The following is a 25,025-nucleotide window of genomic DNA, read 5'->3' as shown; positions in this document are numbered from 1 at the left end:
GACCCGATAGCTAGTACGAAGTCTAGATTGGTCTGCGGGACCCAATATCTGGCGGGAAATTTGGTTAGGTCCATGGGATCTGACAATCAGTCGAAGTCTAATTGGGTCTACAGACCTGACAACTGGCGGGAAAACCTGGTGGGTCAAAGGTAAGTCAAGCGACTATAGTTGGTAAGTGGAGGTAAGCAACTAGCGGAGAGATCCAGTGAGGATGTGCTTCCCGATAAGGGAACTATAGGCGTCAATCTAGCTTAAGTCCATTTAGGAAATCTAAGTTGAGACCTTAATTAGATCCTGGTCACAAGGAGATAAGATCTAATTACCACTACTATTTTATTATGTTGTGTTAACTCTGTTTTACAGGGTAAATATATTTACTATTGCATGGACTAACCTTTTTGCAGGGAAGAAGCTGCTGAAGAAAAGGAGAGTCCGAGCGTCCTGACCAGGCTCTCCCAGGAGAGTGTCGTTGGCACCCGGACGGTCCAGGCACCTGGAGTCGGTTTAGGCGCTCGGACCCAAAAAAATATCTAAAGCTGATGTGGAGCGCGTCAAATGGCCGAGCCACTTGGTCCAGGCGCCCAGAGGGGTTCCAAGCACCCAGAATGAGCCTATATAAAAGCCTTTGACTAGGAGCTTAAAAACATCAATGATTACAACTTTCATATTCAAGTGCTGCTCCGAAAAGGCTCCGATAACATTGAAAGGCTACTCCGAAGTTCGCGGAACGAGAGACCGCATTTTGTTTCCTTTCTATTTGTTAGTAACTTTTTTATAATAGTCCTTGTACTCAACGTTTGTAACACTTTTTGTGAACTGATAGTGATTGCCCAATGAAAGCACTCTATGAGTGCGGGCCTTGGAGTAGGAGTCGGCAAAGGCTCCGAACCAAGTAAAACTTGGCCTTGTAAGCATTGTCCTTTATTCTTCCGCTGCGTACCTATTTTTAGTCACGATTTTTTGACGATCACTATTCACCCCCTCTAGTGTCTTTCCGATCCGACACCTTGATCCGCTGGGACTTCTCAACTAAGTCTTTGGTTAATTCTTTGACCCACTTAGACGTTTCTCCTCGTGTCAAGTGTTCGGTCTTCTATGATCCACTTGGACTTCTAAATACCATGTATTCGATCAACCTTTAACCCACCCAGATTTTTATCCTCATGCCAAATGTCCGGTCCTCTATGACCCACTTGAACTTTTTCCACCTAACTTCACTCACCAGAGTTTTCTTCTGTCTAGCTTCACTCACTAGGACTATCTAACTGTCTGACTTCACTGACCAAGATTTCTTTCTACCTAACTCACTAGGACTTCCCAACTGTCTTCACTCACCAAAACTTTCCATTTGCCTAACTTCACTAACCAGGACTTTCCATTTGCATGACTTCACTCACTATGACTTTCCATACCAAGTGTTCGTTCCTCTATGACCCACTTGGTTTTTCTTCTTCTGCCAACCATCCCGTTGGTTTTGGTCTATCCTTTGCTTAACCTTTAGTTAAAACTTTTCCAGTCGAGTATCTAGTCAGCCTTCACCTATTTAACTACTCTCCCGTATCAAATTAGTTAACCATTGACCAGTGGAGAATTGTTCCAATAATCTCTCAAATGGACAATTATATATACAATCTCCATATATTGTCAAACATCAAAATTCAAACTTAAGTAAAACTGGCAAACTATGAACTAGGGACAATTGCACTAACCACGATGACAAAGAAGCGATGAGTGACGAGTAGGATGAGATGCGAGTAGAAAAAGATTTAGGTTAAAGGTTTAAAAGGCCACAACCCAATTCATTTTTATTAATATTTTTTTAATTAGTCCTAGAAATTTTTAAGTTTTTTACATTAACCCCTACAAATTTTAAATACTTAAAATTTTCCCTAAATGCATTTGGAAAAACGTATCCTAGTTGTATCCTTGTCGTGTCTAAAACATATCCACATAGTCAAACCTAAAAAAAATCCATGACACATTTTTGGGCATATCTGATATGTGTATTTGCGTATTATATCCATATCCGTATAGTATCCGTATCCGATACTTCCAAAATAAAAAAATTTTAGACTATCCACGCTACACAACACTCAACATAACTTAATATCAAATCCTTTAAGCAGAACTGGTAGTCTAGCTTTGTCCACAAAGCATTCCAAACCCATTTATATGTGAATATGTTTCGTTATTATACATACAATCTTCTAAAAGAAAAGTCATTTATTGAAATTGTTATAAAAGTATTTAAAATAGAATTCCTATTATAAAGTCATCAGCGGGGATAGCTCAGTTGGGAGAGTGTCAGACTGAAGATCTGAAGGTCGTGTGTTCGATCTACACTCACAGCATCCCTTTATTTTTTTTTAATTTTCGGGCGATGATCTGACGACGACAGAGTTGATGAACGAGAATCCCTTGACGGTGTTTTTTTTTCCTTTTTTGCTGCTCTGGTGAGCCCTCTACTTTATACTAATGACTCTGCTTTAGCCTAAAATTAAATTACGTTAATATTTTTTTTATTTTCACATCGAAAATACTTTCAAGGTTTATTAGTAATTTCCCTATATGCACAATCAGGGATTTGGAGTTCGAGACACCAGGTGTCTGATCAACCTTTGACCTACCTAGATTTTCCTCCTCATGCCAAATGTCTGGTCCTCCATTATCCCTTTATTTTTTTTAAATTTTCGGGCGATGATCTGACGACGACAGAGTTGATGAACGAGAATCCCTTGACGGTGTTTTTTTTTCCTTTTTTGCTGCTCTGGTGAGCCCTCTACTTTATACTAATGACTCTGCTTTAGCCTAAAATTAAATTACGTTAATATTTTTTTTATTTTCACATCGAAAATACTTTCAAGGTTTATTAGTAATTTCCCTATATGCACAATCAGGGATTTGGAGTTCGAGACACCAGGTGTCTGATCAACCTTTGACCTACCTAGATTTTCCTCCTCATGCCAAATGTCTGGTCCTCCATTATTCACGTGAACTTTTTCCATCTAGCTTCACTCACCAGGATTTCCTTCTCTCTAGCTTCACTCACGAGGACTTTCTAACTGCTTAGCTTCACTCACTAGGATTTTCTTCTACCTAGCTTCACTTACTAGGACTTTCCAACTATCTGGCTTCACTCACGAGAACTTTCAATTTGCCCGACTTCAATTAATAGGACTTTCCATCCTCCCGACTTCACTCACTAGAACTTTCCACACCAAGTGACCGTTTCTCTATGACCCACTTGGTTTTTCTTCTTCTGCCAACCACCTAGTTGGTTTTGGTCGTTCCCTTGCTTAACCTTTAGTTAAAAGTTTCCCAATTAAGTATCTAGTTAGCCTTGACCTATTAAACTACTCTCTTGTATCAAACTTGTTAACCTTTGACCAGTGGAGAATTGTACCAACAATTTCTGAAATAGACAATTATATCTACAATCTCCATATATTGTTAAACATCAAAACTCAAGTTTGAGTCAAACTGACCAATTTTGAACTAGGGAGAATTGCACCAACCACAATGCCAAAGAAGCGATGAGAGACGAGTAGGATGAGATGCGAGTAGAAAAAGATTAAGGTTTAAATTTTAAAAGCCCACAACCCAATTTATTTTTATTAATATTTTTTAATTAGTCCTAGAAATTTTCAAGTTTTTTCAATTAACCCCTATATATTTTAAATACTTGTAATTTCCCCCAAACGTATTTGGAAAAACGTATCCTAGTCGTATCCTTGTCGTGTCCAAAACATATCCACATGGTCAAACCTTAACAAGGTCCATGACATATTTTTGGTCGTATATGATATGTGTATTTACGTATTATATCCATATCCGTATAGTATCCGTATCCGATACTTTAAAAATAAAAAATTTTAGACTATCCACGCTACAAAGGACTCAACATATTTCCTAAACAGAACTAATAGTCCAGTCTTGTCACAAAGCATTCCAAACCCATTTATGTGTGAATACGTTTCATAATTATACAAACAATCTTCTAAAAGAAAAGTCATTTATTGGAAACTGTGATAAAAGTATTTAAAACATATTTCCTACTATAAAGTCATTAGCAAGGTAGCTTAGTTGGGAGAGCGTCAAACTGAAGATCTGAATGTCATGTGTTCGATTCACACTCACCGCATTTTTTTTTTCATTTTGGGTGACGATCTGACGACGATAGAGCAAAAGAATGAGAAGCCCTTGACGGTGCTTTTTTTCCTTTTTTCGCTGCTCTGGTGAGCCCCCTACTTTATACTAATGACTCTGCTTTAGCCTAAAATTAAATTACGCTAACGTTTTTTTATTTTCACATTGAAAATACTTTCAAGATTTATTAGTAATTTCCACAGACGCACAATCAGGGATTTAGAGTTTGAGACACTAGGTGTCCGATCAAACTTTGACCCACCTAGATTTTCCTCCTCATGCCAATTGTTCGGTCCTACATGACCCACTTGATTTTTTTTCACCTAGCTTCACTCACCAGAGCTTCTTTCTACCTAGCTTCACTCACTAGGACTATCTAACTATCTGACTTCACTCACCAAGATTTTCTTCTACCTAGTTTCACTCACTAGGACTTTCCAATTGTCTGGTTTCACTCACCAGAACTTTCCATTTGTCTGATTTCACTCACCAGGATTTTCCATCCATCTGGCTTCACTCACTAGGACTTTTCACACCAAGTGTCTGTTCACCTATGACCCACTTGGTTTTCCTTCTTTGCCAACTATCCCATTGGTTTTAGTCTTGCCCTTACCTAACCTCTAGTTAAAACTTTGCCAGTCAAGTATCTAGTCAGCCTTGACCTATTTAACTACTCTCCCGTATCAAACTGGTTAACCTTTGACCAGTGGAGATTTGTTCCAACAATCTCCCAAATGGACAATTATACCTACAATCTCCATATATTGTCAAACATCAAAACTCAAGTTTGAGTAAAACTGACAAACTTTGAACTAGGGACAATTGCACCAACCACGATTCCAAAGAAGCGTTGAGAGACGAGTAGGATGAGATGCGAGTAGAAAAAGATTAAGGTTTAAGGTTTAAAAGCCCACAACCCAATTCATTTTTATTAATATTTTTTGATTAGTCCTATAAATTTTCAACTTTTTTCAATTAACCCTTATAAATTTTAAATACTTAAAATTTTCCCTAAATGCATTCGGAAAAATGTATTCTAGTCGTATCCTTGCCGTGCCCAAAACATATCCACATGGTCAAATCTCAAAAAAGTCCATGACACATTTTTAGCCATATTTGATATGTGTATTTGTGTATTATACCCATATCTGTATAGTATCCGTATTTGATACTTCAAAAATAAAAAATTTTAGACTATGCACGCTACATAGCACTCAACATTACTAAATATCAAATTCTTTAAACAGAACTGGTAGTCTAGCGTTTCCACAAAGAATTCCAAACCCATTTATATGTGAATATGTTTCGTAATTATACATACAATCTTATAAAAAAAAGTTCATTTATTGGAAACTGTTATAAAAAGTATTTCCTATTATAAAGTCATTAGCGGGGATAGCTCAGTTGGGAGAGTGTCGGACTGAAGATCTGAAGGTCGTGTGTTCGATCCACAATCACCTCATATCTCTTTTTTTTTTTTAATTTTCGGTCGATGATCTGACGATGATAGAGATGAAGAACGAGAAGCCCTTGACGATGCTTTTTTCCATTTTCGCTGCTCTAGTGAGTCTCCTACTTTATACTAATGACTCTGCTTTAGCCAAAAATTAAAATATGTTAATGGTATTTTTATTTTCACCCCAAAAATACTTTCAAATGTTATTAGTAATTTCCACAGATGCACAATCAGGCATTCAGAGTTCGAGATACCAGGTGTTCGATCAACATTTGACCCACCTAGATTTTCCTCATGCCAAATGTCCGATCCTTAATGACCACTTCAACATTTTTCACGTAGCTTCACTCACCAAGGGTTCCTTCTGCCTAGCTTCTCTCATGAGGACGTTCTAACTGCTGGCTCCACTCACCAGGATTTCATTTTATCTAACATCACTCGCTAGGGCATTTCAACTGTCTGGCTTCACTTACAAGAACTTTCCATTAGCCTAACTTCACTCACTAGGACTTTCCATCTGTCTGACTTCACTGACTAGGACTTTCCACACCATGTGTCTGTTCCTCTATGACCTACTTGATTTTTCTTCTTCTGCCAACCATCCCATTGGTTTTAGTCTTGTCCTTTCCTAACCTTTAGTTAAAACTTTGCCAGTCAAGAATCTAGTCAGCCTTGACCTATTTAACTACTCTCCCGTATCAAACTGGTTAACCTTTGACCAGTGGAGAATTGTTCCAACAATCTCCCAAATGAAAAATTATATCTAAAATCTCGATATATTTTCAAATATTAAAATTCATGTTCGAGTCAAACTAGCCAACTTTGAACTAGGGATAATTGCACCAACTACGATGCTAGAGAAGCGATGAGAGACGAGTAGGATGAGATACGAGTAGAAAAAGATTAAGGTTTAAGGTTTAAAAGCCCACAACCCAATTTATTTTTATTAATATTTTTTAATTAGTCCTAGAATTTTTTATCTTTTTTCAATTAACCCTTATAAATTTTAAATACTTGTAATTTCCCCCAAACGCATTTGGAAAAACGTATCCTAATCGTATCCTTGTCGTGTCTAAAACATATCCATATGGTCAAATCTCAAAAAAGTCCATGACACATTTTTGGCCATATCTGATATGCGTATTTGCATATTATATCCATATCTGTATAGTAACTGTATCCGATACTTCATAAATAAAAAAAAATTATACTATCCACGCTACATAACACTCAACATAACTTAATATCAAATCCTTTATGCATAACTGGTAGTCTAGCTTTGTCCACAAAGCATTCCAAACCCATTTATATGTGAATATTCCAAACCCATTTATATGTGAATATGTTTCGTAATTATACATACAATCTTCTAAAAGAAAAGTCATTTACTGGAAACTGTTATTGATCCTGTCCGAACGCTGAGTCGATGAAGACTGGGGACGTGGCGCTCTCTGCTGCCTCCGGGTGATCTCCTCAGTGATGTGGACCTCCGGGGAACCTGTAACAAAGCCGGGCTGGGAAGGGGTTCCCGGCGACGACCCTCCGACGCTCAAGTCAGACAGCGACAAGATGAAGCAAAGGAAAAATAAAGAGACTGTGGCTACAGTAGAGGAGAAAAACCATACCTCCGTCGAAGTCCGGAGGTCTTTAGATAGAACCCCGGAGAGGCGCGTGCACGCTTCCTGAGGCGTGCACGTTCCTCAAAGCATACCTCAGAATGGCTGTATCAGAAAAGCATGCTTGATGCCATACCGCAACTATCCAAGCATATCTCTGTCACGACAGTGGAAACTTCCACCGTACAATCCTCAGTACGGCCCGGCCGTCGACCATGTTGTTTGTCGGCGGCAGGTGTCTCGAGAAGGATATCACTAGCTACCCTTTTTGTCCTCTTCTAAGTCTTTTGTCTCTTACCGGGCCGGACGGGATGCACGCGCAGCCTCCAGGGCGCTTGGGTGCGTACGCGCATCGGACCGGGTGAGAAGGTCGCTTGGTCAAATACTCGGATGGGAGTACGATCTGGTTGATCCACGGTTCAGCCGAGCGGATCATCCGCTCGGCACGACGGTTCCTCAATAAGGGAGCTTACGAGCGTCGGAAGCTCGACCCCAGGTCGAGCTGTCACGCGCCGGCCCGGGATTTACTCTGGCTAGTCGGCCAGGCAACTTCCCCACCTTGCTCAGCTGGGACTTTGACTCGTGTCGTTGACCCCTTCCTATGTGGGCCCCCGATCCTTACCACCGGATCACGTGCCTTTCCTTCAAGTCTAGTCGAAGGAGGCCGCAAGTCCGACTAACTGGACTATTGGCTTGGTGATATGTCTGCCGCTCAGCTACCGATGTTGGTGTCTGTCCGATCGGGAACTACGGAAGTGGGCGATGCCGCTCGGCACGACCCCTGCTGGCACTTGGAAAGTTTTGTTTGCCAACGGTTGTCCCACCGCTCCGACATTGGTCAACGCCGATGTCCCTAGAATCTCCTCGGAATTCATGCAAATCCTCGCCATTAAGGCCGAGCACGCGACCACGCCTGCGTAATGGTGCTCATTAAATGCGACCCGTGAGTGGGCGCCACGTGGTCACGCAGCCGTCACCGCTCGCTCGAGCTGTCAGGGCTGATGTGACCTTTGGCCTTTTGAATTCGACGGTAAGATCTGCGCGTCGGATCCCGTGACCTGGATCGGACGACTCCGGTCGATCGAGCTCAACGTTTATAAGGACATCTCTTCTCCCCCCAGCCGCTTCGCGTTATCGCGTGCGCGCATCCGAAGGCTTCTGTTCCATCTTGCTCAGTGCTCCGGCGAACTCGCTTTTCAGCGCTCCGACAATCCTTTGCCTCCACCATCCTTTCCTATAGGGAATCCCTGTCCTTTATCTTCATCTTTGTGCTTTCTTTAGTATTTTAGCAACCTCTGTTCGTTCGATACTGTTCCGACCTTCTCTTTCACCCATCCTTCTGTTCTCTGGTTCTCACTTTTTCTACTATTCCGGCGATGGCGAGCACCTCGCAACCATCTAATCCCTCTCCCGGCCTTTGGTATACGACCATGGAGAGCCGGTTCGATGAGGGTGACGCGACGAACTTCGTCCGCGACTTCGAACTCCCATTCACCTATAGATTAATATTAGCTACCTCATCTGATCGGCCAGACGACCCGCCGCCCGACACTACTTGTTTCTTCCAAGACCAGTTTGTGGCCGATTTGCACTTTCCTCTACATCCGTTTATCCTTGAAGTGTGTAATTACTTCCGCCTTCCGCTTGGCCAACTCATCCCAAACTCATTCAGGTTGTTGTGTGGAGTGGTCGCTCTTTAGGTTGCACGGCATCCCCTTAGTCCCCCAAGATTTTTCATTATTTCTACTATCCCAAACAGTCCGAGTGGGGTACCTTCCTCTTCCAGTCGTGGATCGGCCTTGTTTTCTTCGAGAAAATGCCGACCTCAAATAAACATTGGAAGGAGTATTACTTTTACCTTTGTCTTCCCGAGCTGCCAGCTTTCTGAACCAAATGGCAGATCGTCGTGCCGACCCCGCCGGACCTAGGTAAATACAAGAGCCAGCCAGCCTACCTCCATGCAGCCAACCAACTGGTCGGGCAGAAGTTCAACATCCATAAGCTGCTTTGTGAGGGTGTGCTGTACATATTCGAATTAAGTCCGATCCGAACAAAGCTTCTGAGCAGCATGGGTAAGCGTTTTCCTCGCCCCCTTTCCTTTTGATCTAACTGATTTATTCTTCTTTTATGCAGCCGACATCATGTGGCGCGCCAAGGCCGCCGATCGGATGAAGTTGAGGGCCGCTGAGATAGAGGCGGCAACAGTTAAGGAGATGGCCGACCGGGGTATTGAGCCGGTCGGCTCACACGAGGGTGAAAGCGAAGAAGATCCACCTGTCGTCGGAGAGTCGGCCATTCAGGAACTTGCAGCCGAGGCGGTCGGCGATGTTACTTCGTCTGTTGGACATCCTACGCCGGAGGACGCTGGGCCCTCGATCGACGACGCTCCGCTGGTGACACGCAAGCGGCGTTGGACGGATCCCCCTGCCCGTTCGACCACATCTGTGGAACTGGTGTCAGAGCAGGTCGGCGATCCTTCTACAGCAGTCGACCCAGCCCCTGTTTCGGTCGAGGCAATTTCCTCGGATCGAACTCCCTCACAACTCGATCTACCAGTGGCCTCCCTCGAAGCACAACCCGTCAGTTCTCTTCGCTGAGCCCCTCGTCGGCTTAGGCGCTCGGGCATAATCTCCGCTCCGCTTGGCGAGTCATCCAGTCATTCAACTTCAGCCCAGTCTGATCCGAGCGGCCGTCGAGTGATTAAAGCTGTTCTACATCTCCCAACAGAAGAATTCCTTCTGGCAGCTGATCGGCCGACTGCCCCCGAACATCAGATCACCATCCGCGGGCCACTTGCCAAAATATGGGAGGATGCGAGGGCCCGCATTGCCTTGATGACTCCTGGTCAGCTCGGCGACAGCCACTTGTAGCAGGCGACCGAGGTACGTCCCTCAAACTACTATATGACTATTTTACTTGGTTCTTGATATTATTTCGTCTGAGCGTAGAATTAGGTGGAGAACATCGCGGTCAGCAACCGCCTGGCGGTGCTGGAGGAAGAGTTGAAGAAACTTCAGATTTCTGGAGGGGCGCCGACTCAGGGGTCCTCGTATGCCATGCTTCGGACCGAGCTATACAAAACAGAGAAACTGCTGGTGGCCGAGCGGCACAAGTCTTCTGGCCTGGAAACCAGGGTAGCTGGGCTTGAAGCCCAAGTTAAGTCTCACGACCAGAAGATCAAGCTGGCGACTAACAGGAAGAATATGGTCATTTCTGATTTAGAGGCAAAGAATGTGCAGGCCCGAGCGCTGGAGCAACGTGTCCAAGAACTGACTGGCCTGCTGTCCACCAAGCGAGAAAGTCGCTCGGCTGATGAAGCTAAATTTCAAGGAGACAAGAAGGATCTCCAGGACGCCCTCAAAGCTGCCCGAGCTGCCTTCAAGGAGTATCAAGACGGCGAATCAGACCGTTTCGCGATGATGAGGCAGAACTATTTCCGCTCGGACGAGTTCGGCGAGAAGTTCAGTGATCGACTAGTTCTAGGCTTTGAGGAAGCCATCCAGGCTACAACTGCTTATTTGAAGGCTAAGGGTCATCTCCCACAGACGGTGCCAATTTGATCCTGTTCGAACGCTGAGTCGATGAAGACTCGGGACGTGGCACTCTCTGCTGCCTCCGAGTGATCTCCTCAGTGACGTGCACCTCCGGGGAACCTGTAACAAAGCCGGGTCGGGAAGGGGTTCCCGGCGACGACCTTCCGACACTGAAGTCAGGCAGCGGCAAGATGAAGCAAAGGCAAAATAAAGAGATTGTGGCTACAGTAGAGGAGAAAAACCATACCTCCGTCGAAGTCCGGAGGTCTTTATATAGGACCTCGGAGAGGCGCGTGCACACTTCCCGAGGCATGCACGTTCCTCAAAACATACCTCACAATGGTTGTGTCAGAAAAGCGTGTCTGACGCCATACCGCAACTATCTGAGTATATCTCTGCCACGACAGTGGAAACTTCCACCGTATGATCATCAGTACGACCCGACCGTCGACCATGCTGTTTGTCGGCGACAGGTGTCTCGAGAAGGATATCACTAGCTACCCTTTTGTCCTCTTCTAAGTCTTTTGTCTCTTACCAGGTCAGACGGGATGCACGTGCGGCCTCCAGGGCGCATGGGTGCGTACGCGCATTGGACCGGGCGAGAAGGCCGCTCGGTCAAATACTCGGACGGGAGTACGATATGGTTGATCCGCGGTTCGGCCGAGCGGATCATCTGCTCGGCACGACGGTTCCTCAATAAGGGAGCTTGTGAGCGTCGGAAGCTCGACCCTAGGTCAAGTTGTCACGCGCCGGCCCGGGATTTACTCTGGCTAGTCGGCCAGTCGACTTCCCTACCCCGCTCAGCCAGGACTTTGACTCTCCCGTGTCGTTGACCCCTTCCTATGTGGGCCCTCGATCCTTACCACCGGATCAGTTATAAAAGTATTTAAAATAGAATTCCTACTATAAAGTCATTAGCAGCGATAGCTCAATTGGGAGAGTGTCGGACTGAAGATCTGAAGGTCGTGTGTATGATCCACACTCATCGCATATCTTTTTTTTCATTTTCGGGTGACGATATGACGACGATAGAGCTGAAGAACGAGAAGCCCTTGACAGTGTTTTTTTTTTCCCTTTTTCGCCGCTCTTGTAATCCCCCTACTTTATACTAATGACTCTGCTTTAGCCTAAAATTAAATTACGTTAATGTTTTTTTCATTTCCACACCGAAAATACTTTTAAGGTTTATTAGTAATTTTCACAGATGCACAGTAAGGGATTTAGAGTTCGAGACACCAGCTGTCTGAAAAACCTTTAACCGACCTAGATTTTCCTCCTCATGCTAAATATCCGGTCCTTCATGACCCACTTGAACGTTTTCCATCTAGCTTCATTCACCAGGATTTCTTCTGCCTAGCTTTACTCACGAGGACTTTCTAACTGCGTGACTTCACTCACCAGGATTTCCTTCTTCCTAGCTTCACTTACTAGGACTTTCTAATTTTCTGGCTTCACTCACCAGAACTTTCCATTTGCTTGAGTTCACTCACTAGAACTTTCCATCCGCCTGTTTTCATTCACTAGGACTATTCACACCAAGTGTCCGTTCCTCTATGACCCACTTGGTTTTTCTTCTTTGCCAACTATCCTGTTAGTTTTAGTCTTGCCCTTACCTAACCTTTAGTTAAAACTTTGTCAATCTAGTATCTAGTCAGTCTTGACCTATTTAACTACTCTCCCGTATCAAACTGGTTAACCTTTGAGCAGTGGAGAATTATTCCAACAATCTCCCAAATGGACAATTATACTTACAATCTCCATATATTGTCAAATATCAAAATTCAAGTTTGAGTCAAACTGACCAACTTTGAACCATGGAAAATTCCACCAACCACGATGCCAAAGAAGCGATGAGAGATGAGTAGGATGAGATGCGAGTAGAAAAAGATTAAGGTTTAAAAGCCCACAACCTAATTCATTTTTATTAATATTTTTTTATTAGTCATAGAAATTTTCAATTTTTTTCGATTAACCCCTATAAATTTTAAAAACTTGCAATTTTCACCAAACGCATTTGAAAAAATGTATCCTAGTCGTATCCTTGCCGTGTCCAAAACATATCCACATGGTCAAACCTCAAAAAAGTTCATGATACATTTTTGATCGTATCTGACATACGTATTTGTGTATTATATCCATATCCCTATAGTATCCGTATCGATACTTCAAAAATAAAAAACTTTAGACTATCCACGCTATATAACACTCAACATAACTTAATATCAAATCCTTTAAGCAGAACTAGTAGTCTAGCATGCCCACAAAGCAGTCCAAACCCATTTATATTTGAATATGTCTCGTAATTATACATACAATCTTCTAAAAGAAAAGTCATTTATTGGAAACTGTTATAAAAAGTATTTCCTTTTATAAAGTCATTAGCGGGGATAGCTCAGTTGGGAGAGCGTCAGACTAAAGATTTGAAGGTTCTGTGTTTGATCCACACTCACCGCATATATCTCTTTTTTTTTTTTTTTTCATTTTCGGGCGATGATCTGACGACGATAGAGCTGAAGAATTAGAAGCCCTTCACGGTGCTTTTTTTCCTTTTTTGCTGCTCTGGTGAGCCTCCTACTTTATACTAATCACTCTGCTTTAGCCAAAAATTAAAATATGTTAATTTTATTTCATTTTCACACCGAAAATACTTTCAAATATTATTAGTAATTTCCACAGACGCATAATCGGGCATCTAGAGTTTGAGATACCAAGTGTTCGATCAACTTTTGACCCACCTAGATTTTCCTCCTCATGCCAAATGCCCGGTCCTTAATGACCACTTCAACTTTTTCCACCTAGCTTCACTCACCAGGGTTTCGTTCTGCCTAGCTTCCCTCATGAGAAATTTCTAACTGCCTGACTCCACTTATCAGAATTTCATTATATCTAACATCACTCACTAGGACATTTCAACTGTCTGGCACACTTACCAGAACTTTCTATTTGCTTGACTTCACTCACTAGGACTTTTCATCTGCCTGACTTCATTGACTTAGACTTTCCACACCAAGTGTCTGTTCCTCTATAACTCACTTGGTTTTTCTTCTTCTGCCAACCATCTCGTTGGTTTTAGTCTTGCCCTTGCCTAACCTTTAGTTAAAACTTTGTCAGTTAAGTATCTAGTAAGCCTTGACCTCTTTAATTACTCTCCCGTATCAAACTGGTTAACCTTTGACCGGTGGAGAATTGTTCCAATAATCTCCCAAATGAACAAGTATACCTACCATCTCTATATATTGTCAAATATCAAAATTTAAGTTTGAGTTAAACTGGCCAACTTTGAACAAGAGACAATTGCACCAACAACGATGCCAAAGAAACGATGAGAGACGAGTATGATGAGATGCGAGTAGAAAAAGAATAAGGTTTAAGGTTTAAATGCCCACAACCCAATTTATTTTTATTAATATTTTTTAATTAGTCCTAGAAATTTTTATCTTTTTTCAATTAACCCCTATAAATTTTAAATACTTGCAGTTTTCACCAAACGCATTTGGAAAAACATATCCTGGTCATATCCTTGCCGTGTCCAAAACATATCCACATGGTGAAACATAAAAAAAGTCCATGATACATTTTTGGTTGTATTTGACATGTGTATTTGCGCTTTATATCCATATCCATATAGAATTCATATCAATACTTCAAAAATAAAAAATTTTAGACTATCCACGCTACATAGCACTCAACATAACTAAATATCAAATCCTTTAAGCAGAACTGGTAGTCCAGCTTTGTCCACAAAGCATTCCAAACCCATTTATATGAGAATATGTTTCGTAATTACACATACAATCTTCTAAATGAAAAGTCATTTACTGGAAACTGTTATAAAAGTATTTAAAATGAATTCCTACTATAAAGTCATTAGCGGGGATAACACAGTTGGGAGAGTGTCAGACTGAAGATTTGAAGTAAGTGTGTTCGATCCCCACTCACCGCATATCTTTTTTTTTCATTTTCAGGTGACGATTTAACGATGATAGAGCTGAAGAACGAGAATCCCTTGACGGTGTTTTTTTTTTTTCTTTTTTCGCTGCTCTGGTGAGCCCCCTACTTTATACTAATGACTCTGCTTTAGCTTAAAATTAAATTACGTTAATGTTTTTTTTTTCACATCAAAAATACTTTCAAACTTTACTAGTAATTTTCACAGACGCACAATCAGGGATTTAGAGTTTGAGACACCAGGTGTCTGATCAACCTTTGACCCACCTAAATCTTCCTTCTCATGTCCTTCATGACCCACTTGAATTTTTTCCACTAGTTCACTCACCAGGGTTTCCTTCTGCCTAGCTTTACGCACGAGGACTTTCTAACTGCCTGACTTCACTCACCAGGATTTCCTTATACCTAGCTTCACTTACTAGGACTTTCTAATTGTCTGGCTTCACTCACCAGAACTTTAATTTCCATTTGCTTGAGTTCACTCACTAGAACTTTCCATCCGCCCGACTTCATTCACTAGGACTTTTCACACCAAGTGCCCGTTCCCCTACGACCCACTTGGTTTTTCTTCTTTGCGAACTATCCCGTTAGTTTTAGTCTTGCCCTTACATAACCTTTAGTTAAAACTTTGTCAGTCAAGTATTTAATCATCCTTGACCTATTTAACTACTCTCCCGTATCCAACTGGTTAATCGTTGACCAGTGGAGAATTGTTCCAATAATCTCCCAAATGGACAATTATACATACAATCTCCATATATTGCCAAATATCAAAATTCAAGTTTGAGCCAAACTGGCCAACTTTGAACCATGGACAATTGCACCAACCATGATGCTAAAGAAGCGATGAGAGACGAGTAGGATGAGATGCGAGAAGAAAAAGATTAAGGTTTAAAAGCCCACATCCTAATTCATTTTTATTAATATTTTTTAATAAGTAATAGAAATTTTCAAGTTTTTTCAATTAACCCCGATAAATTTTAAATACTTGCAATTTTCACCAAACGCATTTGGAAAAATGTATCCTGGTCGTATTCTTGCCGTGTCCAAAACATATCCACATGGTCAAACCTCAAAAAAGTCCATGATACATTTTTGGCCGTATCTGACATGTGTATTTACGTATTATATCCATATCCATATAGTATCCGTATCGATACTTCAAAAACAAAAATTTTAGACTATCCACGCTACATAGCACTCAACAAAACTAAACATCAAATCCTTTAAGCAGAACTGGTAGTCCAGCTTTGTCCACAAAGCATTCCAAACCCATTTATATGAGAATATGTTTCGTAATTATACATATAATCTTCTAAACAAAAAGTCATTTACTCGAAACTATTATAAAAGTATTTAAAATGAATTTCTACTATAAAGTCATTAGCAGGGATAGCTTAGTTGGGAGAGTGTTAGACTGAAGATCTGAAGGTCGTGTGTTCGATCCACGCTCACCGTATCTTTTTTTTTTTTTTAAATTTTCGGGTGATGATCTGACAACGATAGAGTTGACGAATGAGAATCCCTTGACGATGCTTTTTTTTTTTTTCTTTTTCGCAGCTCTGGTATGCCCCCTACTTTATAGTAATGACTCTGCTTTAGCCTAAAATTAAATTACATTAATATTTTTTTTATTTTCACACCGAAAATACTTTCAAGGTTTATTAGTAATTTCCATAGATGCACGATCAGGGATTTGGAGTTCGAGACACCAGGTGTCCGATCAACCTCTGACCCACCTAGATTTTCCTTCTCAAGCTAAACATATCCACATGGTCAAACCTCAAAAAAGTCCATGGCACTTTTTTGGCCATATTTGATATGCATATTTGCGTATTATATCCATATCCGTATAGTATCCGTATCCGATACTTCCAAAATAAAAAAATTTTAGACTATCCAAGCTACATAGCACTTAACATAACAAAATATCAAATCCTTTAAGTAGAACTGTAGTCTAGATTTGTCCGAAAAGCATTCCAACCCCATTTATATGTGAATATGTTTCGTAATTATATATACAATCTTCTAAAATAAAAGCCATTCACTGGAAATTGTTATACGAGTATTTAAAATAAAATTCCTACTATAAAGTCATTAGCGGGGATAGCTCAGTTGGGAGAGCGTCAGACTGAAGATCTGAAGGTCGTGTGTTCGATCCACACTCACCGCATATCTTTTTTTTTGTTTCCATTTTTTGGGGATGATCTGATGATGATAGAGTTGAAGAATGAGAATCCCTTGATAGTGTTTTTTTTTTCCTTTTTCTCTGCTCTGGTGAGCCCTCTACTTTATACTAATGACTCTGCTTTAGCATAAATTAAATTACATTTATATTATTTTTATTTTTACACCGAAAATACTTTCAAAGTTTATTAGTAATTTCCACAGACGCACAATCAGGCATTTAGAGTTCGATACACCAGGTGTTCGATCATCCTTTGACCCACTTAAATTTTTCTCCTCATGCCAAATGCCCGGTCCTTCATGACTCACTTGAAATTTTTTCCACCAAGCTTCACTTATCAGGGTTTTCTTCTGCCTAACTTCACTCACGAGGACTTTCTAACTACCTAATTTCACACACCAGGATTTTCTTCTACCTAACTTTACTCACTAGGACTTTCTAACTGTCCGACATGACTCACTAGAACTTTCCATTTGGCATATCTATTTTTTTTCCATATTTTGGCGATGATTTGACGACGATAGAGTTGAAAAACGAGAAGTCCTTGAAAGTGCTTTTTTTTTTCATCCCTTTTTTGCTGCTCTGGTGAGCCCTCTACATTATACTAATGACTCTGCTTTAGCGTAAATTAAATTACATTAATATTTTTTTAATTTTTACACTAAAAATACTTTCAAAGTTTATTAGTAATTTCCACAGACGTATAATCAGGTAGTCTAGCTTTGTCCAAAAAGCATTCCAACCCATTTATATGTGAATATGTTTCGTAATTATATATACAATCTTCTAAAATAAAAGTCATTCACTGGAAACTGTTATAGGAGTATTTAAAATAAAATTCCTAGTATAAAGTCATTAGCGGGGATAGCTCAGTTGGGAGAGCGTCAGACTGAAGATCTGAAGGTCGTGTGTTCGATCCACACTCATCGCATATCTCTTTTTTTTTTTTTTTCCATTTTTTCGGGATGATCTGACGACGATAGAGCTGAAGAATGAGAAGCCTTTGATGGTGTTTTTTTTCCTTTTTCTCTGCTCTGGTGAGCCCTCTACTTTATACTAATGACTCTGCTTTAGTATAAATTAAATTAAATTTATATTATTTTTATTTTTACACCGAATATACTTTCAATGTTTATTAGTAATTTCCACAGACGCACAATCAGGCATTTAGAGTTCGATACACCAGGTGTTCGATCATCCTTTGACCCACTTAGATTTTTATCCTCATGCCAAATGCCTGGTCCTTCATGACTCACTTGAAATTTTTTCCACCTAGCTTCACTTATCAGGGTTTTCTTCTGCCTAACTTCACTCACGAGGACTTTCTAACTACCTAATTTCACACACCAGGATTTTCTTTTACCTAGCTTTACTCACTAGGACTTTCTAACTGTCCGACATGACTCACTAGAACTTTCCATTTGACATATCTATTTTTTTTCCATATTTTGGCGATGATCTGACGAAGATAGAGCTGAAGAACGAGAAGTCCTTGAAGGTGTTTTTTTCCCCCTTTTTTGCTGCTCTGCTGAGCCCTCTACATTATAGTAATGACTCTGCTTTAGAGTAAATTAAATTACATTAATATTTTTTTAATTTTTACACCGAAAATACTTTCAAAGTTTGTTAGTAATTTCCACAGACGCACAATCAGGTAGTCTAGCTTTGTCCAAAAAGCATTCCAACCCATTTATATGTGAATATGTTTCGTAATTATATATACAATCTTCTAAAATAAAAGTCATTCACTGGAAACTGTTATACGAGTATTTAAAATAAAATTCCTACTATAAAGTCATTAGCAGGGATAGCTCAGTTGGGAGAGCGTCAGACTGAAGATCTGAAGGTTGTGTGTTTGATCCACACTAATTGCATATCTCTTTTTTTTTTTTTTCCATTTTTTGGGGATGATCTGACTACGATAGAGCTGAAGAATGAGAAGCCCTTGATGGTATTTTTTTTTTCCTTTTTCTCTGCTTTGGTGAGCCCTCTACTTTATACTAATGACTCTGCTTTAGCATAAATTAAATTACATTTATATTATTTTTATTTTTACACCAAAAATACTTTCAAAGTTTATTAGTAATTTCCATAGACGCACAATCAGGCATTTAGAGTTCGATACACCAGGTGTTCGATCATCCTTTGACCCACTTAGATTTTTCTCCTCATGCCAAATGCCCGGTCCTTCATGACTCACTTGAAAATTTTCCACCTAGCTTCACTTATTAGGGTTTTCTTCTGCCTAACTTCACTCACAAGGACTTTCTAACTACCTAATTTCACACACCAGGATTTCCTTCTACCTAGCTTTACTCACTAGGACTTTCTAACTATCCGACATGACTCACTAGAACTTTCCATTTGGCATATCTTTTTTTTTTTTTTCCATATTTTGGCGATGATCTAACGACGATAGAGCTAAAGAACAAGAAGTCCTTGAAGGTGCTTTTTTTCCCCTCTTTGCTGCTCTGGTGAGCCCTCTACATTATACCAATGATTCTGCTTTAGCGAAAATTAAATTACATTAATATTTTTTTAATTTTTACTCCGAAAATACTTTCAAAGTTTATTAGTAATTTCCACAGACGCACAATCAGGTAGTCTAGCTTTGTCCAAAAAGCATTCCAACCCCATTTATATGTGAATATGTTTCGTAATTATACATACAATCTTCTAAAGTAAAAGTCATTCACTGGAAACTGTTATAAGAGTATTTAAAATAAAATTCCTACTATAAAGTCATTAGCGGGGATAGCTCAGTTGGGAGAGCGTCAGACTGAAGATCTGAAGGTCGTGTGTTCGATCCACACTCACCGCATATCTTTTTTTTTTTTTTTCCATTTTTTGGGGATGATCTGACGACGATAGAGCTGAAGAATGAGAAGCCCTTGATGGTGTTTTTTTTTCCTTTTTCTCTGCTCTGGCGAGCCCTTTACTTTATACTAATGACTCTGTTTTACCATAAATTAAATTACATTTATATTATTTTTATTTTTACACCGAAAATACTTTCAAAGTTTATTAGTAATTTCCACAGACGCACAATCAGGCATTTAGAGTTTGATACACCAGGTGTTCGATCATCCTTTGACCCACTTAGATTTATCTCCTCATGCCAAATGCTCGGTCCTTCATAACTCACTTGAAATTTTTTCCACCGCATATCTTTTTTTTTTCTATTTTTTGGGGATGATCTGACGATGATAGAGCTGAAGAATGAGAAGCCCTTGATGGTGTTTTTTTTTTTCCTTTTTCTCTACTTTGGTGAGCCCTTTACTTTACACTAATGACTCTGCTTTAGCATAAATTAAATTACATTTATATTATTTTTATTTTTACACCGAAAATACTTTCAAAGTTTATTAGTAATTTCCACAGACGCACAATCATGCATTTAGAGTTCGATACACCAAGCGTTCGATCTTCCTTTGACCCACTTAGAATTTTCTCCTCATGCCAAATGCCCGGTCCTTCATAACTCACTTGAAATTTTTTCCACCTAACTTCACTTATCAGGGTTTTCTTCTGCCTAACTTCACTCACGAGGACTTTCTAACAACCTAATTTCACAGACCAGGATTTCCTTCTACCTAGCTTTACTCACTAGGACTTTCTAACTGTCCGACATGACTCACTAGAACTTTCCATGTGGCATATCTATTTTTTTCCATATTTTGGCGATGATCTGACGACGATTGAGCTGAAGAACGAGAAGTCCTTGAAGGTGCTTTTTCCCCCTTTTTTGTTGCTCTGGTGAGCCCTCTACATTATACTAATGTCTCTACTTTAGCGTAAATTAAATTACATTAATATTTTTTTAATTTTTACACCGAAAATACTTTCAAAGTTTATTAGTAATTTCCATAGACGTACAATCAGGTTGTCTAGCTTTCTCCAAAAAGCATTCCAACCCCATTTATATGTGAATATGTTTCGTAATTATATAGACAATCTTCTAAAATAAAAGTCATTCACTGGAAACTGTTATACGAGTATTTAAAATAAAATTCCTACTATAAAGTCATTAGCGGGGATAGCTCAGTTGGGAGAGCGTCAGACTGAAGATCTGAAGGTCGTGTGTTCGATCCACACTCACCGCATATCTCATTTTTTTTCCTCATATTTTGGGGATGATCTGACGACGATAGAGCTGAAGAATGAGAAGCCCTTGATGGTGTTTTTTTTTCCTTTTTCTCTGCTCTGGTGAGCCCTCTAGTTTATACTAATGACTCTGCTTTAGCATAAATTAAATTACATTTATATTATTTTTATTTTTACACCGAAAATACTTTCAAAGTTTATTAGTAATTTCCACAGACGCACAATCAGGCATTTAGAGTTCGATACACCAGGTGTTCGATCATCCTTTGACCCACTTAGATTTTTCTCCTCATGCCAAATGCCCGGTCCTTCATGACTCACTTGAAATTTTTTCCACCTAGCTTCACTTATCAGGATTTTCTCCTGCCTAACTTCACTCACGAGAACTTTCTAACTACCTACTTTCACACACCAGGATTTTCTTCTACCTAACTTTGCTCACTAGGACTTTCTAACTGTCCGACATGACTCACTAGAACTTTCCATTTGGCATATCTATTTTTTTTTCCATATTTTGGCGATGATCTGACGACGATAGAGCTGAAGAACGAGAAGTCCTTAATGGAGCTTTTTTTCCCCCCCTTTTTTGCTACTGTGGTGAGCCCTCTACATTATACTAATGACTCTGCTTTAGCATAAATTAAATTACATTAATATTTTTTTAATTTTTACACCGAAAATACTTTCAAAGTTTATTAGTATTTTCCACAGACGCACAATCAGGTAGTTTAGCTTTGTCCAAAAAGCATTCCAACCCCATTTATATGTGAATATGTTTCGTAATTATACATTCAATCTTCTAAAATAAAAGTCATTCACGGGAAACTGTTATAAGAGTATTTAAAATAAAATTCCTACTATAAAGTGATTAAACGGGATAACTCAGTTGGGAGAGCGTCAGACTGAAGATCTGAAGGTTGTGTGTTCGATCCACTCTCACCGCATATCTTTTTTTTTTTTTTTCATTTTTTGGGATGATCTGACGACGATAGAGCTGAAGAATGAGAAGCCCTTGATGGTGTTTTTTTTTCCTTTTTCTCTGCTTTGGTGAGCCCTCTACTTTATACTAATGACTCTGCTTTAGCATAAATTAAATTACATTTATATTATTTTTATTTTTACACCGAAAATACTTTCAAGATTTATTAGTAATTTCCACAGATGCACAATCAGGCATTTAGAGTTCGATACACCAGGTGTTCGATCATCCTTTGACCCACTTAGATTTTTCTCCTCATGCCAAATGCCCGGTCCTTCATGACTCACTTGAAATTTTTTCCTCCTAGCTTCACTTATCAGGGTTTTCTTCTGCCTAACTACACTCACGAGGACTTTCTAACTACCTAATTTCGCACACCAGGATTTTCTTCTACCTAGCTTTACTCACTAGGACATTCTAACTGTCTGACATGACTCACTAGAACTTTCCATTTGGCATATCTATTTTTTTTCCATATTTTGGCGATGATCTAACGACGATAGAGCTGAAGAACGAGAAGTCCTTGAAGGTGCTTTTTTTCCCCTCTTTGCTGCTCTGGTGAACCCTCTACATTATACTAATGACTCTACTTTAGTGTAAATTAAATTACATTAATATTTTTTTAATTTTTACACCGAAAATACTTTCAAAGTTTATTAGTAATTTCCACAGACGTACAATCAGGTAGTCTAGCTTTGTCCAAAAAGCATTCCAACCCCATTTATATGTGAATATGTTTTGTAATTATATAGACAATCTTCTAAAATAAAAGTCATTCACTGGAAACTGTTATACGAGTATTTAAAATAAAATTCCTACTATAAAGTCATTAGCAGGGATAGCTCAGTTGGGAGAGCGTTAGACTGAAGATCTGAAGGTCGTGTGTTCGATCCACACTCACCGCATATCTTTTTTTTTTTCCCATTTTTTGGGGATGATCTGACGACGATAGAGCTGAAGAATGAGAAGCCCTTGATGGTGTTTATTTTTTTCCTTTTTCTCTGCTCTGGTGAGCCCTCTACTTTATACTAATGACTCTGCTTTAGCATAAATTAAATTACATTTATATTATTTTTATTTTTACACCGAAAATACTTTCAAAGTTTATTAGTAATTTCCACAGACGCACAATCAGGCATTTAGAGTTTGATACACCAGGTGTTCGATCATCCTTTGACCCACTTAGATTTTTCTCCTCATGCCAAATGCCCGGTCCTTCATGACTCACTTGAAATTTTTTCCACCTAGCTTCACTTGTCAGGGTTTTCTTCTGCCTAACGTCACTCACGAGGACTTTCTAACTACCTAATTTCACACACCAGGATTTTCTTCTACCTAACTTTACTCACTAGGACTTTCTAACTGTCCGACATGACTCACTAGAACTTTCCATTTGGCATATCTATTTTTTTTCCATATTTTGGCGATGATCTGACGACGATAGAGCTGATGAACGAGAAGTCCTTGACGGTGTTTTTTTTTTTTTCCTTTTTTGCTGCTCTGGTGAGCCCTCTACATTATACTAATAACTCTGCTTTAGTGTAAATTAAATTACATTAATATTTTTTTAATTTTTACACCGAAAATACTTTCAAAGTTTATTAGTATTTTCCACAGACGCACAATCAGGTAGTCTAGCTTTGTCCAAAAATCATTCCAACCCCATTTATATGTGAATATGTTTCGTAATTATACATTCAATCTTCTTAAATAAAAGCCATTCACGGGAAACTGTTATAAGAGTATTTAATATAAAATTCCTAGTATAAAGTCATTAAACGGGATAGTTCAGTTGGGAGAGCGTCAGATTGAAGATCTGAAGGTCGTGTGTTCGATCCACACTCACCGCATATCTTTTTTTTTTTCCATTTTTTGGGGATGATCTGACGATGATAGAGCTGAAGAATGAGAAGCCCTTGATGGTGTTTTTTTTTCCTTTTTCTCTGCTCTGGTGAGCCCTCTACTTTATACTAATGACTCTGCGTTAGCAGAAATTAAATTACATTTATATTATTTTTATTTTTACTCCAAAAATACTTTCAAAGTTTATTAGTAATTTCCACAGACGCACAATCAGGCATTTAGAGTTCGATACACCAGGTGTTCGATCATCCTTTGACCCACTTAGATTTTTCTCCTCATGCCAAATACCCGGTCCTTCATGACTCACTTGAAATTTTTTCCAACTTGCTTCACTTATCAGGATTTTCTTCTGCCTAACTTTACTCATGAGGACTTTCTAACTACCTAATTTCACACACCAGGATTTCCTTCTACCTAGTTTTACTCACTAGGACTTTCTAACTGTTCGACATGACTCACTAGAACTTTCCATTTGGCATATCTATTTTTTTCCATATTTTTGCGATGATCTGACCACGATAGAGTTGAAGAACGAGAATTCCTTGACGGTGCTTTTTTTTTTTTTTTCCTTTTTTGCTGCTCTGGTGAGCCCTCTACATTATACTAATGACTCTGCTTTAGCGTAAATTAAATTACATTAATATTTTTTTAATTTTTACACCGAAAATACTTTCAAAGTTTATTAGTAATTTCCACATATGCACAATCAGGTATTTAGAGTCCGAATATACACCAGGTGTTCGATCATCTTTTGACCCACTTAGATTTTCCTCCTCAAGCCAAATGTCCGCTCCTTCATGACCCTCTTGAAATTTTTTCCACCTAGCTTTACTCATCAGGGTTTTCTTTTGCCTAGCTTCACTCAAAAGGATTTTCTAACTACCTGATTTTACACACCAGGATTTCCTTCTACCTAGCTTCACTCACTAGAACTTTCCAACTGCCTGACATCACTCATTAGAACTTTCCATTTGTTTGAATTCACTCACTAGGACTTTTGATCCACCTGACTTCACTCACTAGGACTTTTCACACCAAGTGACCATTTCTCTATGACCCACTTGATTTTTCTTCTTCTACCATTCATTCAGTTGGTTTTGGTCTTTCCTTTTCTTAAAATTTAGTTAAAACTTTTCCAATCAAGTATCTAGTTAGCCTTGACATATTTAACTACTCTCTCGTATCAAACTGG

At 39.5% G+C, this 25,025-nt stretch overlaps 7 non-coding genes across 7 annotated transcripts; all 7 read left to right on the top strand.

Annotated features, from left to right (window-relative positions):
* The first annotated feature begins 2,278 nt into the window (after positions 1-2,278).
* TRNAF-GAA lies at positions 2,279-2,351 on the top strand. Its single transcript has one exon. It is a non-coding gene; the product is annotated as a tRNA-Phe (tRNA).
* Positions 2,352-13,132: 10,781 nt separating this feature from the next.
* Positions 13,133-13,205, top strand: TRNAF-AAA. The gene has a single exon. It is a non-coding gene; the product is annotated as a tRNA-Phe (tRNA).
* Positions 13,206-16,799: 3,594 nt separating this feature from the next.
* TRNAF-GAA lies at positions 16,800-16,872 on the top strand. Its single transcript has one exon. It is a non-coding gene; the product is annotated as a tRNA-Phe (tRNA).
* Positions 16,873-17,745: 873 nt separating this feature from the next.
* TRNAF-GAA lies at positions 17,746-17,818 on the top strand. The gene has a single exon. It is a non-coding gene; the product is annotated as a tRNA-Phe (tRNA).
* A 1,817-nt stretch (positions 17,819-19,635) lies between these two features.
* Positions 19,636-19,708, top strand: TRNAF-GAA. Its single transcript has one exon. It is a non-coding gene; the product is annotated as a tRNA-Phe (tRNA).
* Positions 19,709-20,917: 1,209 nt separating this feature from the next.
* On the top strand, positions 20,918-20,990 carry TRNAF-GAA. The gene has a single exon. It is a non-coding gene; the product is annotated as a tRNA-Phe (tRNA).
* A 1,812-nt stretch (positions 20,991-22,802) lies between these two features.
* TRNAF-GAA lies at positions 22,803-22,875 on the top strand. The gene has a single exon. It is a non-coding gene; the product is annotated as a tRNA-Phe (tRNA).
* The last annotated feature ends 2,150 nt before the right edge of the window (positions 22,876-25,025 follow it).

This window comes from Zingiber officinale, chromosome 4A (assembly GCF_018446385.1).
Source record: "Zingiber officinale cultivar Zhangliang chromosome 4A, Zo_v1.1, whole genome shotgun sequence".
Classification (NCBI taxonomy): domain Eukaryota; kingdom Viridiplantae; phylum Streptophyta; class Magnoliopsida; order Zingiberales; family Zingiberaceae; genus Zingiber; species Zingiber officinale.
Note: the sequence above shows the minus strand (reverse complement) of the source record. Positions and strands in the feature narration are given on the sequence as shown.